At 40.9% G+C, this 20416-nt stretch overlaps 2 long non-coding RNA genes across 2 annotated transcripts; one reads left to right on the top strand and one right to left on the bottom strand.

The window, feature by feature from the left end:
- The first annotated feature begins 11646 nt into the window (after positions 1 to 11646).
- On the top strand, positions 11647 to 13577 carry LOC143127895 (uncharacterized). Its single transcript, XR_012987716.1, has 2 exons — positions 11647 to 12204; positions 12615 to 13577. It is a non-coding gene; the product is annotated as an uncharacterized LOC143127895 (long non-coding RNA).
- A 40-nt stretch (positions 13578 to 13617) lies between these two features.
- On the bottom strand, positions 13618 to 15266 carry LOC143127894 (uncharacterized). The gene is made up of 2 exons (XR_012987715.1): positions 14715 to 15266; positions 13618 to 14201 (listed from the first exon to the last, which is right to left on the bottom strand). It is a non-coding gene; the product is annotated as an uncharacterized LOC143127894 (long non-coding RNA).
- Positions 15267 to 20416: the final 5150 nt, after the last annotated feature.

Here is a 20416-nt window from a genome sequence, read left to right as displayed (position 1 = left end):
GTGTGAGTGAGTGTCATGGTGATAGTGCAGTGGTGATAGTGGTCATGGTGATAGCGCAAATGAGTAAGTCCAACAGTGCAAGAATAGAGTCTATATATCTATATATATAACTATTTTAATAAAAGGTATATGTGTGGCCACAGTTCGGCTATGGCATGGAGGGGGGGGGTTATGCATATGTGCTAATGTGCTAATATAGCACGCAAACAGTGAGGCATAAAGACAGTGGTAAAAAGTGGCTAGTGGACAGGCAGTATTCAAACATGGAGGGGGTGAAGAGGCAGACAGTCTATGCAGAGAAGTCTATCTCTCCTCTCTTTTAAGTCAGGCATTGAACAGTTCAATGGCCCTGGGGACAAATGACTTTCTCAGTCTGTCTGTTGTGCAAGGCAGTGAGCGAAGTCTCCAGCTGATCAGGCTCTTCTGCTTAACAATAGTGCTGTGGAGTGGGTGACACTCATTGTCCAAGATGTTGATCAGTTTGTTCAGGGTCCTTTTGTCAGATAGTGAAGTGATGCACTCCAGTTCAGCTCCCACTACAGAGCCAGCTTTCCTTACCAGCCTGTCAATTCGCCCCGCATCCTTCTTCCTTGTGCTTCCTCCTCAGCATACCACTGCATAGAAGAGGACGCTGGCAACAACAGACTGGTAGAACATCCTGAGGAGCTTGCTGCACACATTGAAGGACCGCAGCCTCCTCAGGAAGTACAGCCTGCTCTGCCCTTTCTTGTAGAGTGCATCAGTGTTGGCTGACCAGTCCAGTTTATTGTCCAGGTGGAGACCCAGATACTTGTAGGTGCTTAGCACCTCCACATTGACCCCATCAATGGAGACTGGTAGCAGAGTGGGCTTAGACCTGCGGAAATCCACCACCATCTCCTTGGTCTTTGAAGTGTTGAGTTGAAGATGATTGAGTTTGCACCATTGCACAAAGTCCTCCACCAGGCTCCTGTACTCCTCCTCCTGCCCGTTCCTGATACACCCCACAATTGACCTGTCGCTAAGCGCCACCCTTAGAACGCTGATGAGCCAATGACAGTCCAGCCTCAATGGGACTCGGACATCAGCTCGGAAAACTCCATAGGAAACAACAGGGAGCAGGCATAAAATGACAAATTAATGGTTATTTATGGAGTTTATTAACTCAAAAAACCCAGACGGATAACCATGGTCAAACGTTTTGCATGGGGGACGTGTAATACTGATAGCCGGTACCCCGAGAGGCTAGAAAACGGGGTATATTTTCATCAGCAGTAGCCTACAGGACGTCTCTCGCGTTTGCAACAGCTCGACGTAATCTAGGCTACTAAGCCAACAACGTGGGCACAGGTTCCCTGTTAAATCCCAAGATGAAAATGCTCATTAAGCAACTACTATATTCTTACTACATCAAATATTAACGTAACCTAACATATCTTAGTATCAATCTTCCACTAGCTAGCTAGCTAGCATTAACGTCAGTGGTTTTTGCACAGTGATTTGCACGGCTACTCGCCACAACTGCTTGCGTTCAATAACACACACACATACACACAGGATCACACTCCATAGCAAAGACACGTTCACTAACACACACACAGGATCACACTCTATAGCAGACACGTTCACTAACACACACACACACAGGAACACACTCCATAGCAAAGACACGTTCACTAACACACACACATACAAACACACTCCATAGCAAAGACACGTTCACTAACACACACACACTCCATAGCAAAGACACGTTCACTAACACACACACACACACACTCCATAGCAAAGACACGTTCACTAACACACACACACACACATACACACTCCATAGCAAAGACACGTTCACTAACACACACACACACACAGGATCACACTCCATAGCAAAGACACGTTCACTAACACACACACATACACACTCCATAGCAAAGACACGTTCACTAACACACACACACACAGGAACACACTCCATAGCAAAGACACCAGTATTTCCCATACATTGACTAATCTGTGGCGGGGCGCCACAAAATAAAAATATTCACGATTGTTGAAGGATTGTTGTTGCCACATAGAAGCATTGCATAGAAGACGTCTGGCTAAATTGCTATTAAATCCGCTTAGCATCGTGACCATGCTGCGCAAATTTGTTCAAAACTGCTGCATTAAAGTTAACTCTGCTAAGATCTTATCACAACATAGTAGGCTACATTGAAGAGACTAAACTAAGTTAAGTTATGCAATCAAGCAGTATCTCAAAGCTAACGTTAGAATACTGTTTGGATGTCGAATTTAGCATGCTTAGCCTACTTACAGCTGCTTGTCAATTTTGTTGAAGGGCTCATTTTATTGACTCTGACACTGAATGTTTGCAAAATCCCGATGTAAATGGAAAAGTGTTTTCCAAAACTCAAAAGTGCTTGTCCCAAGGAGAAGTACGAACCTTCATTTTAACTATGTAGAAAACGTTATGAATTGCATCCACACATCAGCAGCCTTTCAACTGTTGCCCCCCCCCGTTGTCAAAGTCAGCTACCGCCACAAATTGAATCCAATTCTGTGGGAAACACTGGACACGTTCACTAACACACACACACACTCCATAGCAGACACGTTCACTAACACACACACACACATACACACTCCATAGCAAAGACACGTTCACTAACACACACACACACACTCCATAGCAAAGACACGTTCACTAACACACACACACTTCATAGCAGACACATTCACTAACACACACACATACACACTCCATAGCAGACACGTTCACTAACACACACACACACACTATAGCAGACACGTTCACTAACACACACACACAGGATCACACTCCATAGCAAAGACACGTTCACTAACACACACACACACACTGCATAGCAGACACGTTCACTAACACACACACACACACACACACACTCCATAGCAAAGACACGTTCACTAACACACACACACACACACACACACACACACACACTCCATAGCAGACACGTTCACTAACACACACACACACACTGCATAGCAGACACGTTCACTAACACACACACACACACTGCATAGCAGACACGTTCACTAACACACACACACACACTGCATAGCAGACACGTTCACTAACACACACACACACACACCATAGCAGACACGTTCACTAACACACACACACACACACACACACTCCATAGCAAAGACACGTTCACTAACACACACACACACACACACTCCATAGCAAAGACACGTTCACTAACACACACACACACACACACTCCATAGCAAAGACACGTTCACTAACACACACACACACACACTCCATAGCAAAGACACGTTCACTAACACACACACACACACACTGCATAGCAAAGACACGTTCACTAACACACACACACACACACACTGCATAGCAAAGACACGTTCACTAACACACACACACACACACACACTGCATAGCAAAGACACGTTCACTAACACACACACACACACTGCATAGCAGACACGTTCACTAACACACACACACACACTGCATAGCAGACACGTTCACTAACACACACACACACACACCATAGCAGACACGTTCACTAACACACACACACACACACACACACTCCATAGCAAAGACACGTTCACTAACACACACACACACACACACTCCATAGCAAAGACACGTTCACTAACACACACACACACACACACTCCATAGCAAAGACACGTTCACTAACACACACACACACACACTCCATAGCAAAGACACGTTCACTAACACACACACACACACACTGCATAGCAAAGACACGTTCACTAACACACACACACACACACACTGCATAGCAAAGACACGTTCACTAACACACACACACACACACACTGCATAGCAAAGACACGTTCACTAACACACACACACACACACACTCCATAGCAAAGGAGAGAGAGAGAGAGGGATGAACTAATGAGAGAGAGAGATTACGGAAGAGAGAGAGAACAGGTGTGGAAGAAAGGAGGGAGCAAGACTAGACAAGTCCGTCTACCTGCCTGTCTGCCTGTAGCAGGGACGCTGCTAGACAAGTAGAATATGTAGGTGCTCTCTGGGGCCCCCCCCTCATAGTCCGGCAGCCATGGGGTCAGACCTGGGGGGGGGGGGGGGGTTTTACTCTAAACAACCAATACAAATAAAATACTAATTATTTTAGTAGGCCTAAGTATTGTGAATATAAATTGCCTACATACAAACGTAGGCTCTCTTAAATAAAACCCTGTGGCGTCATCTCTACACCATTGGTTTACGCATGTCACACTATGGCCTATACCAGCTGTTCCCAAACTTTTCCCCCCGCGTACCACCGCCTACATTCCGACTCGGCTCGCGTACCCCCACCATCCGACACATAAACACATAAAAACGTAACGCATTCTATAACCCCCCCCCCACCCCGACAATATTTGTCCGTTTCCCGGTTTTAGGTGCGTGCATTTGGTCAGTTAAAAAGTTATGAAAAGTAGCCTGCATAGTAGCCTAACTACATCCACATACAATATCTTATAATAGGCCTACAACGACGCCTGACAAGGATGTATTCGTTTGGACAACATTAGGCTATAGGCTACAGCCTAGAAAGGCTAAACTTAGGCTACCTTTAGTTTGTTAAATGTAAAGCCTAGCTTAATGTTACCTTTCTTGCCCATCTGAAATAACTCCTAGCTTTGCTCCTTCCCTCCTTTCTGTTTTTGTTGTTTTCAAAAACCTGTTATATCCGCAAAACTTTCCCCCCACGGACCATCCAACGCATTCAAAAGTAACGCATTCTATTAGCTATTCCAGGCGTCATGTTTAATAAGCTGCCCTTTTTTTGATGAACACAGTTTATAATTGATATCCTTTAATTTCATGTTTCCATATCATTATGACCTGATTCGACATTTTGTATTTTCATGAATTAATTACAAAAGATTTAAAATTTTCATTTTACACCTGTCCGCCATAGCCCTTTTCATCTCGCGTACCCCCTAGAAGCAGCTCGCGTACCACCGGGGGTACGCGTACCACAGTTTGGGAATCCCTGGCCTATACGCTTCGTTTCATTCACACAAACATCTCGACTCAACGCTTATTACTTGGCACGAAGCTCTGGAAGAACTGTGCGCAGAACTGTGCCCAGAGTAAACAACTGTTTCACCAGCACATTTAAATGACTTGACTAAAACCGTGCATAACTGGAGGTACACCTGTTATCTGAGCAGTCTGTATGTCCTCATTTTGCGAATGCGAGGACGATATGAGTCTGTTGCATAGATGTCCGAGTCACGCATAATGTTTGAAAACCACTGGCTCGTAATCACAATAATTTAACACACGACAGTTGGATACTTCATCATGTTCCCATGCCTACATTTTGGTGAGTAGCATAGAGATCGTTAAAACAATAAAGTATGGCTCTCCGTTTGGGACATCGAAAACGTATATTTTTAATAGGGTAGACTACCGTCGGAGATGCTGACTTGCAAAGGCCTCGGGATAACACGTTATCTCCACTATCATCAGTCAATGCCCCCTTGATCAAAGTGGGGAATGAAAGAAAAAGTTTGAGAACCACTGGCTTAACAAGTTACCTGCAGTCCAGAACACACAGAATAGCCTATTGCAACAGAAAGTTGCCTTTATAATCAACTACTATTTGTTCCAACAGCATTCAAACAAAGCCTTTATAAAAGTGAAATATATATATATATTCCATAAGAATTAAAATAAAATACTGTTACTGTAGTAACTGTGGTGATTTTATCTAGACATAATGCTTGCGTGTGTGTGCATGCTGGTTTATTAGAAACATTCCATCTGATATAAGGATATTGTTTGAGCAACTGTTATGCAACATTTACTGGAAGTCATGAGACTGAACTGTCAGAGACTAAGAGTGAAACTTAGAAGGAATTAGTCCAGGCAAAGTAGCGTTTTACGACAGACTAATTGTAAAACTAGATGTACCGCAGAGCGGTACAAAATATGACCGCCGCCCAGTCCAGCGCATTTTTTCCACAAAAAGAAATCACGCTGAAAGGCCTATATGATTCTAACTGTCTCACTAAATTGCATTATCCACACTCAATTCTCACTGGTATCTGCTAGACAACAAGTACCAAAACATGATTAGTTCATAGATTTCACATGTAAAATTCATTTTATACAACCCCACCTCCATCTTGCCTGTTCATAATTATGAGAAATTCTTGATTGTTTGTGTTATGTTTATGTTATGTGTGTGGGTGTGTGTGTGTGTGTGAGTGTGTGTGTGTGTGTGTGTGTGTGTGTGTGTGTGTGTGTGTGTGTGTGTGCGTGCCTGCGTATGTGCCTGTGCATGGAAGCGTACATATGTCTACTGTGTGAGTATGTGTCATGATTACTGTGAATGTGTGTGTGTGTGTGTATCTGTTTGTGCACATGTGTGCACATGAACTGGGCTAACATGACCCCTGGAGGCAAATATACAGAAAAAATGGTCATCCTAGGCCCTACAGTTCTCAAGATATTCACAGAGAACTGTGTCTGGCCTACCCTCCTTTCGGGGGGTCCAGTCCAGCGGGGGGGCTACAGATCAAAATGAAAAATGACAGTTCCATGCTATCCATGTGGGGGTACATGCCCACCAAGTTTTGTGTACCCCGGTCTTTCAGTGTCCCGGGAATCCTTGTTGGTGTACGTCACTAAATGTACACATAAATTGTTTTATTGTAAGGCCCCCCATGAACGAAAGTACACAAAACTTGGCATGCATTCGGAGGGTGTCATAATGATCCTACACTTTCAATTTCGTGCAGTTTTGACCATGTCAGCCAGAGATATTGTGATGAAAACACCTAATTTTTTGCTTTTTAATTTTTAACTAGGTGGCGCTATACATGAAATAAGTGGTAATGGGATGGGTTGACATGGCCCCTTGAGATCAACATACAAAAAAAAGGTGGACCTCCTAGGCCCTACGGTTCTCGAGATATTCACAGAAAACTGTCTCCGGCCACCTACAGGCCAGTTGGTGTATAGTAACATAAATGCATTTATTGTGTGGCCCCCCATGAACGGAATTCCACGAAACTTGGCGTGCATTCAGAGGGTGTCATAATGATCCTACACTTCCAATTTCGTGCAGTTTTGACTATGTTAGGTCACAGATACCTGCGATTACAACACCTCATTTTTACTTTTTTGTGTTTAACTAGGTGGCGCTATACATGAAATGAGTGGTTATGGAATGGGTTGACATGGCCCCTTGAGGACAACATACAAAAAAAAATGGTCCTCCTAAACCTTACGGTTCTCGAGATATTCACAGAAAACTGTGTCTGCCCTACCCTCCTTTCGGGGGGTGCAGTCCAGCGGGGGGGCTACAGATCAAAACGAAAAACGATGGTTCCATGCTATCCATATGGGGTTACATGCCCACCAAGTTTCGTCTACCCCGGTCTTTCAGTGTCCCAGGAATCATTGACAGAAATTTGGACATGCGAAAAAGAAAAAAAAAAAAAAAAAAAAAAAAATCTGACTAAACCTATATGACCGCCGCTTCGCTGCGCGGCGGTCATAATAATTTTTTGCAGCTTAGATCATTTCTACGAGGTGTCCAGAACAACATACTAAAAGTCCTAAGAAATCCCAGTTGAGGAAATATGTTAAATTCTCATCAATCCAAGATGTGTGCCAATTAGACCAGGCAACAATAGGCCTACACCATCAATGGGGCTATTTTTTTCCTTTACTCCTATCAAAATTAAACTTTACACAATGAAAGTACCCATGAAAAGTATTTTTTTTTGTATTACAAGTTTTTTTGAAAATGAATTTGAATATGCAAATGAGCTATACACTAATCAAATATGCCCAAAATACACCCAAATAGGCTTAATTTTTCCTTTACTTTTACCACAAAAACTGATTTAACTATATAAACCATATATTTTCTGGAAGGTTAGACCCTCAGGATGTGATCTAACATAGGTTTTGACCTTTCTCACCCTCCCCTTTACTTTGCTGCCCATTCATAATACATAGGATATGAGTAAATTGGGTATATGGCTCATACCTTTGGGTCTGTGCCATTTAGGAAAAACTGTTTCAACCATATAAACCATATATTTTCTGAAAGCTTATACCCTCAGGATGTGATCTAACATGACATGAAACATGTCCCATCCTCCTCATTAGTATGCTGCCCATGCATAACACATGGGGTATTGGTAAATTAAGTGTGTTCTGATACATTTTGGGCTGTACCATGAAGAGAAAACTAATTAAACCACCTAAACCATATATTGTCTGAAAGCATATACCCTCAAGATGTGAACTAACATGGATTTTGACATTTGTCACCCTCCTCATGACACGACAGCCCAAAAAGGTATTAGCCATATACACGATTTACCAATACCCAATGTATTATGCATGGACAGCATACTAATGAGGAGGGTGGGGCATGTCTCATTGTACCCATTGTAAAAAAAAAATGTTACCTTTCATATATATTTTCACTGCGATGATTGATTGTGATAGGAGTAAAGGAAAAAATAAGCCCATTAGGGTGTATTTTGGGCATATGCGATTAGTATGTTGCTCATTTGCATATTCAAATTAATTTTCAAACAAACTTCTAATACAAAATGTTTTACTTTTCATGTAGACTTTCATTGTGTAAAGTTTTATTGTGGTAGGAGTAAAGGAAAAAAATAAGCCTATGGGGGCCTATATTTGATTAGTGTACAGCTCATTTGCATATTCAAGTTTTTTTTTTGATAGACGTAAAGGGAGAAAATAGTCCCATAGGGGTGTATTGTTGTCTGGCCTTATACTGGCACACATCTTGGATTGATGAGAATTAAACATATTTCCTCAACTAGGATTTCTTAGGACTTTTAGTATGTTGTTCTGGACACCTAATAGAAATGATCTATGCTGAAAAAAATTATTTTACAATTAGTTCTATTTTTGGCTCCAAAATGGGTTACTTTGCCTGGACTAAATAGCAGTGAAAGTAAAACCAGAACAGGGCTTAGGAGATATGGAGGGGTTTACAAGAAAAGGAGGCAGAACCAAAAGTAAAAGTACACATAGAAGCAAAACAAACACATACTCTGCCTGGCAACAGATTACACATAGGACCTGGTCACATGTATTCTGCCTAGCAACACACATTTTTTAATGTTTAGATGAGAAGGGTTTTCCACCAATATCTCAAGTCCCAAAACGTTCTGATTGGCTAAAAGGGGCCTGGTGACGTTCCTGGTGATAGGAACGCCTTTCAGGCCCCTGAGAGCATAAATGAAAGAGCTCAGGGACATTCAGATCAGATCTCATCGGGGTAGCAGCTGCGACTCATCACTCTATTGCCTGACGGTTCAGTCCTGACGCTGTTTGGATTGTATTCTCACTGCAATACGGTGAATAAAGGATCAAAAGTCTTCAGCATTTCTCGTCTTGGTGTTCTCCTTCGGGTCTTTGACATCAGAGTGCTAGTTGGATTGGAGGTTTCGGGAAGTGGATAATTTCCACGACATAACTGTATCCCAAGCTTCAGCTCTCCACGTCTGTGACAGGCAGATGTGACACCGCTAAATTCTTAGCTTGTTTACCCCACACTGAACGCGTAAGACCGCTAGGCCCATCACTGTGGGGTGCGGTAGCCTACTCTCTGGGATTTAAGTCAAGCAATATAACCATACAAATGTTTCAAAATGAGTAATTTCGGCTTTGTCTGAACTGGCCATTGTAGGCTACGTAAAAAATAAACAAGTAGGCCTATTCCCTATCCAATGATATCGGCAAATGTTTGTTTTCCAAAGTAAGAATTTCACTTCACCTTCGACAATGAATAGCTCATTACACTTATGTTACTGTTGAACGTAGGCCTAACTGGTATCAGCCTTTCAGACCTAGGCTACTCTTAGTAAGGGAAAATGACAACTCCTGAACAGATTCTGGAGATGAGTGCTCTAGAATCTTTGACAAACAGTCTAAGAGTGAGTGAGTCTTCGTTGCTATGGATGACGTTATTACTCATGCACGAGCTTGACTGAAGTGACCACTTTGATTGGCTGATGATTGTAACGCGGGAATGATTCCAAACACCTCCCTTACGATGAGTGGCAGGTGACAGGTCTGAGAATGTGTGCGCTACACAAGGACAGAAGATGATGAATAACTGAATAAAAAGGCCTAGCCTAAATGAATCAAGAGTAAGGCAAAACAAATAGCCTAGTAGCCTAATGAAACATACGGATTGATGTAGTATCTTTGTAACATTATTAAATCAATCTGTTACTATGCCTATGCTTGCAAAAGAGAACATTTTAATTTGATTCACAATAATGTTACATTTAATTTACATGTTGACAATGAGTAGCCTAGTTTTGGTTGTTGTTGTTGGTGTTATTGCATGTTAGTTATGCCTACAATGCAAAATTGCTTCCTCACGATTGGAAGCTCCTGTAGCCGCATAGGATTTCAAAACAGGCTAAAAATGTTTGTGAATAGGTCTGTGAGTTAGGAGTCCTCTTGACTTCTTTTAAGCTGTCACAGCTGGTGGGAAGGTGTGATTTGTTGGGGGCAGGGCCGGATTAACTGGGCACAAATGTCTGATGACCCCCCCTGCCCCCCAGTCAACGTGAATCGGGTGGTCAGTTAATAGGCTATGCCGAAATAGTTTTCAACATTTTGAATATTAGTGTCGGGTGAATTAGGAAATGTTCTCAAAGTAGCCTTATGGCTGAAAGCTGCTTGGGATCCCCCCTGTCAAGCAATATAACCATACAAACGCGCTTCCTGCACTCATTGTTTTAAAAGGAGTAAATTCGGCTTTGTCAGAACTGAGCTGTGGACGGCACGGCATGCCCAATTGAAAATAAATTAACGCAACGCAACACAGACCCCGCTTCTCTCGCGTCAGTCACTGAAATGAACGAAACACAGAACCCGCTTCTCTCACGGCAGTCACTGACAGTAACCTAGAATAAATGCATGGGGAAAACACTTACCCATGACAAAGACATCGTAAAACACTGAAAGTTAATATGTTGTCACTAGCAACATACATCTGTCCTTTGTCAAATGTGTTATGTTCCAAGTAGCCTAGTGCGTAATTCTGCTTCATAAAGTTGAACAAATACATTTGCTTATTTCACAGAAAAATATAAATAGCCACTTAGGGTGTACAGTGCAGAGTTGGTAAGTTATGGTAGGCCAACTTGGAGTGAACATACAAACAGGGGAAATTCTTTCTCTAGTAGCTGAGTAGCCTCAGGTGCGCATGTAGACATAAGGCCGAACATGCAAGCGCCAATGAATCGTGCTCTCACGACAATCACGCCGTTAAAATTAAATAGGTAAACATCACTCTAAGTTCGCCTTCAAGCAAGGAAAACGATGATTTGAAGACATCTGTTTCGTTGGAAGGGCAAGGGGTAGCAACAGGGCAACACAGAGACAGGCCTGATGGCAGGGCTGTTATGAGAGTATTAAAATATGGGATATTCTACGGGAAAACATTAAAACGGCAAGACAGCGGGGGAAGTTAAAATACGTGAGAAACACGGAAGAAGTTGGCATGCATTGTTATGGTCCCCGTGCACAGGGATTATTTGTCATATTTTTAATCACATATGATTATTTGTGAAATTGTGCAAACAGGTAGCCTGGGTGCCATTCCGAACTTAGTCCCGCCCACAACGTTTGAGGTCGGGAAGTTCGGTCTGGCATTGATCAATAGTGGCGCGAGTATGCTCGCCCAAATACTGGCGGGCCAATCAAATTGTCAGGGCGGGCTTTATACGATGATGGACAGATGCTCAACAGTAACGTAATCCACCACGTCACCAAAGAGCGCTTGGGTTGAATTCGTTTACAACAACGATGGCTGCCGCTGGAGAATTGAGATGTGTAGATTCTGCTATCAGGTCTGTTCTAGAAGATATCGACAGCGAATTAATTTTAAAAGAGGAACAGAGTAACGGGATCAAGGCATTTGTTGATAAGAAAGATGTTTTTTGCCGAAGCAACTGAAATGGGCATCACGGCGATGCAACTCGGCGTGCACGACGAGGTGGATATAGCCAGCGGTCGTTGCCAGATCCTTTTTTGAAGCCCGGAATCCTGGCTGCTGAACAACAAGTGGAGGGACATGCTAGGCTCCGATGTTTTTAAGCCAACGCAATGGGTATCGTCGTGGACGAAGTTCATCTAACTTACAAATGGTAAGAGAGTCTAACTGTCTGACTTAGTAAATAACTCCCAATGTCGTGATACGAATCCCATGTTGTAAACATAGTAGCCTAGGTATCGTTGTACGTTCGCTAACTCAGACTTGGTACAATCATAACGTTAGTGTGATTGTAGCGAACTAGCTGTTAAAACATTCTAATGTAGGTTACTGTTTTATTTCTATCAGTGGTCAGGCTGCAAAAGGGCAGAAGGGCATTTGGGTGTTGCTTTATGTACTCAAGCACCATATCCATATTGGTAGGCTAGTCACTGTACCCCTTATAAGTGATGTATTCTTTTTAGATGTCAGTACAGTCATTAAAAAGTACTAAATGATACTACTCATAATTTCTTATTTTTACTGTTACTTATTGGTTGCTTTTTGTACTGCTATATATTCCAGGTACACCTGTGCTGACATTGACCGCTTCTGCTGATCGGGAATCCAGAGCCAGGGTTATGAAACAGCTTCAGATGGACAATCCAATAAATTTGGCCCTGAGCCCAAACAGAACAAACATCAGAGTGGGTCTGATTAAAGTACCTGGCCATACACTGGAGTGCCTACACTGGATTGTGAGGGATGTTAGTACAAAGCTTGACCCAGCAGTTAAGACGGTACTTTAATGGAGTCACTAGTTGTCTGCGGAAAGCTTTGTACTGCCATTTTGAGGAACACACCACATCTGTTGATCTAGGACATCTGTGCTGCACTCACTGCCATTCTGTTTGTTCTTGTGAACCTGAAGGTTGTGGGGAGCTAATCCCCAAATATGAACACTTTCAAGGGGAGGTTTCATCACACCACAAACACAGAATAGTCACACCTAAGGGCACACTTTTGATCAGGGAACTGTTACAAACTTACAGGAGTAGTTTACTTCAGGACCATAAAAACATACCACTTTACACAGTCGACACAGCCTGCACTGGTTTTGGAGATGAACTCATTGATCAGTTTTAGAACAGTGCACACAGATATTTGACCTGGACTTCATTATCCATAATCTCCCTACATTCAAGCTGGAACATGCAAAAGAGATACTATGAATTATGCATGAGGTTTTTGATGACATCGAACAGAGTCAAACTAATTTGTTTGATGACTGTGTTGTTCAGGATGACCGTGTTCAGGTTGACATGGATTACACTGGTTACTTTGATGACGAGGATGAGGATGATAAGATACAATCATCCCCAAGTAACTTGGAATCAGGCTTGTCAATGTTGAAGATCTCAGGCTAGCTTCAAATTCAGGCTCAAATTTGTAGCTTCAGGGTCCTGTTGTTGTGCAAATGCCTTTTTTTTTTTTACCTCTGTTACATTAATATTTTTGAATAAAATTAAAATGGTTTATACTTCTCTACTGGTTGGTGATGTTTCTGCATTTAAAGACAAACAATAAGACATGTCAATAAAGATTTTTAATATCTACACATAATAGGTAATGTTTGAAGATATACGCTGAACTTTGAACATACAACCAATAAGAAAACACAAAAATGTTTTCAAGAATGTGGATACTACTAAACTATTATATGAAAACAATTATTTACATTGTCATTTACGAAAAAAATATTTACAAATTACCATCACCATTTACATTTCACATTTACTTAATTATTTAAATAGGCACATTTTGCCAGTCCATTATTTTCTCCTGGTAATTCAGCTTTGCCAATAAGTTTCTCTTGAAATTCGGGAATGCATGAGACTGCCTGCCTGGGTGATTTTTGCTGGGAAAGTTGTGAAAACGTTTACCAGTGTTAAAACGTCCTGTTCTCGGGCCACATGATGAATGCCAGCCGGCCTGGTCAGCTCCAGCTCTGTGTCCGTTTTGTCCATTAGCTCTTTGACGATGCCAATGGACCTACTGATTCTGGCTGCTGACATTTCTGACATGTTTGGTCCCAATCCTCTCATAAATGATTTGAGAAAATTGTTTAGGTGTTCCAGGTGGAGGTCAAGTGGATGGAAAATGGGTGACAACCTGAAATATAAGTGAACACATCAGTGTGAAGAATTACAGTATAGCCTAATAAGTATAACGTGCATTGACAATACATTGGAAAATACAGACTGTTAAATATGGTGACACCAGATGCAATTGCTGAGCAGGTCAGAGAAACACTGCCCACCCCCCACAGAGGTGCAGAGCACAGAAGTGGGGGTTGGATAACATGCTAGTCCATTACAAAATGAAGTTTCTACATATTGACAAAGTGACAGAGGCCAACTTACACATCAGGTACAAGTTTATCCTGGTAACATTTGCTCACACTACACTGAAATTCGGGCTGGCTTCCAGAATACTAGGCATGTCAAAATATGACTAGATGATTTAATCATAGATAGATTTCACGGAAATGAGGAGTGTGGGAATGCACAGTGTTTATCACATTGGACAATAATCACGACTCACTATTAACTCATGTGAAACGTGGCAATCGAGGTTATTCTCATAGTCATATCATAAGAAGTAGAAATGTATTAACAAGCTTACCTCTGTAATGCTTCTTCGCGTTTTTGTACCGGTTGGAGTTGACGGATTGGGGCAGAACGTCTTCAGAGTCCGGGGCGTCTCTGATGCCTCAGATGAACACGGTTCTTCAGGCTGGTCTCCTTCGTCTTCTGTCCATTTTTTAAACACGGGCATGTCGCGTTCCAACCGTGTTATAAAGTTCTGACAGGACCGACAAATGCGATGCGATTTGTTTGCAGTGTTGTGGAGTTGTAATCCTAAACGGATAACTTGATCGTATATGCATTCACCTTTACTGTTTCTCTCAAAAATGAGGTTCGTGTGTTGAAGAACTCCGTGTATCCTTACATTATTTTTACAACACCTGCGAAAATCGCTCACATTTTCTTCTTCTAGCGTGCAGTTGAGTTCTGTTGACATCAACTATGCGTCGCTTAACATACGTCACACACTCCGTTGCTCTGATTGGTTGTAGGTCTATCCAATTGAGTGCAGAGGCATTTTTTTTCCTGGTTCGTTTGAAACACGCCCCATAATCACAGCTCTATGGAGCAGTATCAGACTCAAATTCTGACTAGAATTGAGTATGACTACGTCAGGCTAGCAAACAGGCGCAACACATTTGAAAAGGAAGGACTGGTAGCATGCCAGCTCACGGGAAAGATTGATTTTAGAACGTCATCACAGTGTGTGGCTGTGGCGCGGGCGGAAGACAGCGACAATTGGCAGGGGAGGGTCATGTCTTTTTTAACAATTCTGTCGGAGGGTCATTGAACAATTTCTAGCAGGCAAGAGAGGGTCATGCAACTTGCAACTGAAGCACTCAAAATTCCTCCGGTGGCCCCTTCAATAAATAACGAACAGTCCCTAGATTGCTGCTGGGCTATATGTCTTGGTTCATGTCTGTTAACAACTCATTGCCGTCAAATGCACAGCCTATCTCGCGGTTGCATCAATTACAAACAAACATGCAATGTGTGGGATTGGGAAGAGCACTAAATGCTCTACTGAATAAGCACGAAGTCAACCCTTTAAATGAAAAACACTCTTTAATAATCCAAAAAATAAACCGCTAATGAAGTAAACTTGTGACCATCAAAAATTGTTTATCGCCTGTAACTCCGTGATAACAGGACGTAACAGGAAGGCATTTGGCTGAGCAACGGAGGTTAATATGCTCTATATTTTATCCAAATGATGTCTGTCTATCATCGTTGCACTCGGAGAAAACCAGAATGTTTCATTTGTCTTGCGTTTCTACGGCTGCAAACGGGATTCACTCGCAGTTAACCTGTTCATTCAAGAGCGCCCCTAGTGGTCGCGCCGCCGATCCCGAACTGATAACATCAAAGTTACAATAAACTAACAACAAAACTAAATAATATATTTTCATAAACAATGTGGCAATACAATAAGAACTAATATTCATATAAACACACACAATTTCAGATGCATAGGTCCTACAGTTCACTAGAAAACAGTTAAAAGAAAAACTGCTCATAATCAATTAATTGTAACCTGATGGTAACGTCTCCCAAACTAATCGTTCATTTAGTCATGTTACAGTTGTCAAAAAAGTTTTTTTTTTGCCATATAAAATCATTTCATATCTAAAAGATGAAATCACAAGACTGGGTAGATTATCTATTCACATTTGAGTAGTTTATTATCGTACTCACATAATGGTGAAAAACGTGTATTAATTTTCCATATGACGCAATCAACATATTTCCGATCTCGTAGGGGTCATATAAAAACGTTTTTTTCCAAAACCATGGCTATATTACGAAAGCTTAACATGTCCTTTACAATACTATATGGTTTTTATTCACTGAAATACATTGTACTCCTTGTTTTATAACAGTTTCCATGTTTAGCGCAAGTAGCTAAACTACTTCCGCATTTGAAACCAGCCCATCTAACGTGATGATTCTTCTAACCATGGTTCCTGACCTGATTGACACCGGTTTTATCCAATAGTACTGGCTTTCAGCTTCAAAATGGTATGACGATTGCCTGACCTCGAAAGACATTGAGGTGTGATTGGTTAGTGCGTAACCAACTTGACCCCCTTGCGCCCTTGTTCTCTCACGTGCGTTGTTTACATTTGCGCAGATGCGCACAAGTGTTGTTGACGAACCCTGCCTGTGCCAGTCAGGTCTGCATAATTTTCGCAGTATTGGTAGACTTAACCAACAGAATTGAAGAGATTTAACAGGGAACAGGTTTTCAACATGCTTTCTAGCGAGGGAGAAGATGGCAACATGTCTTCTTGATGGCCTACACTGCAAAAAATGCCCCACTTGAAACAAGAAAAATAATCCCTAAAATGAGGTTAAAATCATGCATTTCAAGCCAAAAAATCTGCCAATGGTGTAAGCATTTTTTTCTTGGTAAGAATTCTCAAAGTTAGTAAGAAATTCTTGCTACCTGCATTCTTAAAACTAGGCAAACCTATAACTCAAAATAAGGCCATACAGCTCATATTCAATAACTGGAAAGAAGGAATATTTGCTTATAGTAGACAATAAGTCTTAAATCAAAAAACTGTAAATAAGTGTGTTTTGCTTCATATTAGCCTGTAGAAATAACTTATGATGCTTACACTGAGAATTTTTCTCTTGTATTGAGAAGAACACGATAAGTAAAGCTATCTTGAAATAAGACAATATGGGCTACCATAAATGCCAGTCACAAACCAACCAATGAATTACCAGACACAAACCAACACAACAGGTTTTTATGCTTGGGCTGCAAACAACAACAACAAATATTAAACTAGAAAATGCAATTCCAGGGAATTACCATTGCATGTAAATGCAAAAAAGCTGCTGTGTATAACATTATATTACTTACAGTATGATTATTCAGATTACACAGTCTTACAGTATTCTTGAAAACCACTTACTTGGTTAGATGTTACAGTCAGTAAAAATAAATGGTCAATTCAATATTGATCAACATTCTTTGTTTTAATACAGCAGAATGATACTCAGAATACACTAATGAACACTTACCAATGTAAGCTTGAAGTAAAATCACAGTTGTGTATATATATATATACTTGATAATGCCAATCATATTATCCTAAGACAGATCTATTTATCAGTGGTAACTCTGAACTGGCAGCAACAGCTAGAGCCCTCAGTTAATGGTATTAGGTCAAATTTGATGGTGATACTGAAGAATAAAAGAGTCAGCCCTTCAGATGATCAGTTTTAGACAGAACTTAGGTTAGAATCTTATTTTTCACACAGCACAGCTCAGGTCTAAAAAGAGAGGTCTAATAGCACAGCTATGTTCCACAGATGTTACAGCACAGGTATGATTCAAAGGTATGAATGGTTGACAAATATGATTTCACGTATACATGTTCCATATAGTTAGTGAGTATAGTACTCACACAACAATATAGTTCTCAAAATGTCTCAGTGTAGATCTCAGATACGTCTCAGTATGGTTAAATGGTATGTGCACAGATATGTTGAGATATGGTCACATGTTTGTAAGAATGTATGTTAGTAGGTATGTTGCTAGCAACATTGTCAGAGATGTATGGTTGACAGGTGTGCACACAGACAGGCACAGACGTAATGTCATACACGGTCATCACCACTGGTCTGGTCTGGTCTGGAACCTAAAAGGCAAAAGCAAACAAGTTTAACAGTTATACCAAAACAAGGAATGTCTGCAATTATACAATTGTTCAATACAACTAAGGTATTTAAGTGAAGTTGTTACATTACATTAGGCTGACACATTATAACCTAACGACTAACACGGTAAACAGTTTAAGCTTTTTAAACAATTCTCTCAACAATTCTAGGACAATTAAAAAAAGGTAGAGTAGGCCTACAATACAATTGTTGCACCATCAAGCTACTGGTAGTTAAATACTAGCCTATAATATTAAATTGCAAACAAAGCAGAATTCTGTGTTTTATTGTTTTCAGTTTTAGTATAGGTGATAGAATCATATTTTTTTTAAAATAAAAAACGTAAACAGCTTAGCAAACCAAACTTTGCAGGCAAAGGGTCTGTTGTTGCTGTTGATAATCATATGAGTAAGGACGGATCATTCTGATACTAAGTATCTTGATAACCAACTGCTATAACTTAAACAGTTTGCTAGGTCTGTCAGCCACATTTTTTCCTACAGATTACAATGTACTACAAATGGAAATTTTGATTCACGTGCCAGGCTACACTTTAATTTATAGACCAGAACAATGCAGAAATGAGTAGGCCAAGTAAACATTGTAGCCTATGTTGACAACACAAACATTATAGCTCAACTTCTGTTGTGTTTTAACAAGACTTTAGTCGTATTGCCCATTTCCTAACAGTAGCCTATTCATGGCTTTCATAAGGTCCCTTTCCACAGGAGTATTAATAAAGCACCAATGAATTCATAATCTAGGTGCTTGATTGTATACACCTGTGGAAAGGGACCTGATGAAACCCATCAATAGACGAACTATAGTATACCGTGATAGTGTTTACTTAGGCTACGTAAGAATCAGGAGCGTAGAATGACACGTAGCCTGGCCTATTTGATACACAAACAAGCAGTGCGCAACGTTAAACATTTGTTACAATAAAAACAGGAGCATATATTTGTTAACTTTAACTAAAATGTGAACGGTAGAAGCTATAACGTTATGACCATCAACAAGTAGCTAACGTTATTCATGCCATGAATGAAACCCATGATGGGTTTCATCAGGTCCCTTCACACAGCCTAGCCCTAGGCTATAATCAAGCACCACGCAGTCTGCATTCATAATCTATTCTAGGTGCTTGATATACACCTGTGGAAAGTGACCTGATGTTGAATAGAACCAGAGCCTAGTATCTGTAGGCCTACTTCTCTGGTTTTCGTTAACGTTCTAGTTAAAACGCTGCTGGTTAGTAGGCCTAATGAACAAATGTAACGTTAGTGCATTACGTTTGATTGTCGTTAGCTATCGAAACCTACAGCTAATAGGTCACTGTAAAGTTGACGACATATTAACGTTGATTAACAGTGGGTTACCTTACATAATACATATCAACGTAGCAAGGTGCTAACGTCAACTATTTCACTAACGTTAACGTTACTTAACGTTATAACGTTAGTTTAGTTATTTGTGACCCATCATTTCATACATATAACGCTAACGTTACATAATGTTTGACGACATAAATGACTCAAATACCAAAAACCGAAACACTTACCTTGTCTGTAATTAGAGAAATGTGCCTCGAGCAAATAAAGTGACCACGGTACAGCAGGCAAAGACGTTCAGAAGATTCACAGCTCCAGTGGCAGCTCGCGTTCAGCTGTTGATTAGGCTATTGCTTTCAGCTGGAGGTCACGTCATAATGCTAAAAGTTGCCGCCAAGGCGGTCAATGTTAAGTCAATGGGAATTTATTGCTCTTTTATCGTAAATATCTCAAAAAGTATAAAGTTCACAAATGTAAAAAATACATTGTACAATTGTCCGTTACAAGACCTTTGTAGGAGTGTTTGAATGACGTCAAACGGTTCAGTGGTTTTATTGTCATTAAACGTCAAATTTGGTCGGAAGAAGAATAATAACAGATAAGAAGAACAGTGATAATAGTCCATTGCATTTACATGCAATGCAATAAAAATCTCCATGATGCTCAATTAGGCTGGGGGAGGGAGTGGAGGAATGAGACAGCGAAAGGGAGGGAGAGAGATCAAAGGGAGAGTGAG

This window comes from Alosa pseudoharengus, unplaced genomic scaffold (genome assembly GCF_046254945.1).
Source record: "Alosa pseudoharengus isolate Yale_2024_CS ecotype anadromous, Long Island Sound unplaced genomic scaffold, YU_APseudo_1.1 YU_APseudo_1.1_scf_17, whole genome shotgun sequence".
Taxonomy (NCBI): Eukaryota; Metazoa; Chordata; class Actinopteri; order Clupeiformes; family Clupeidae; genus Alosa; species Alosa pseudoharengus.
Note: the sequence above shows the minus strand (reverse complement) of the source record. Positions and strands in the feature narration are given on the sequence as shown.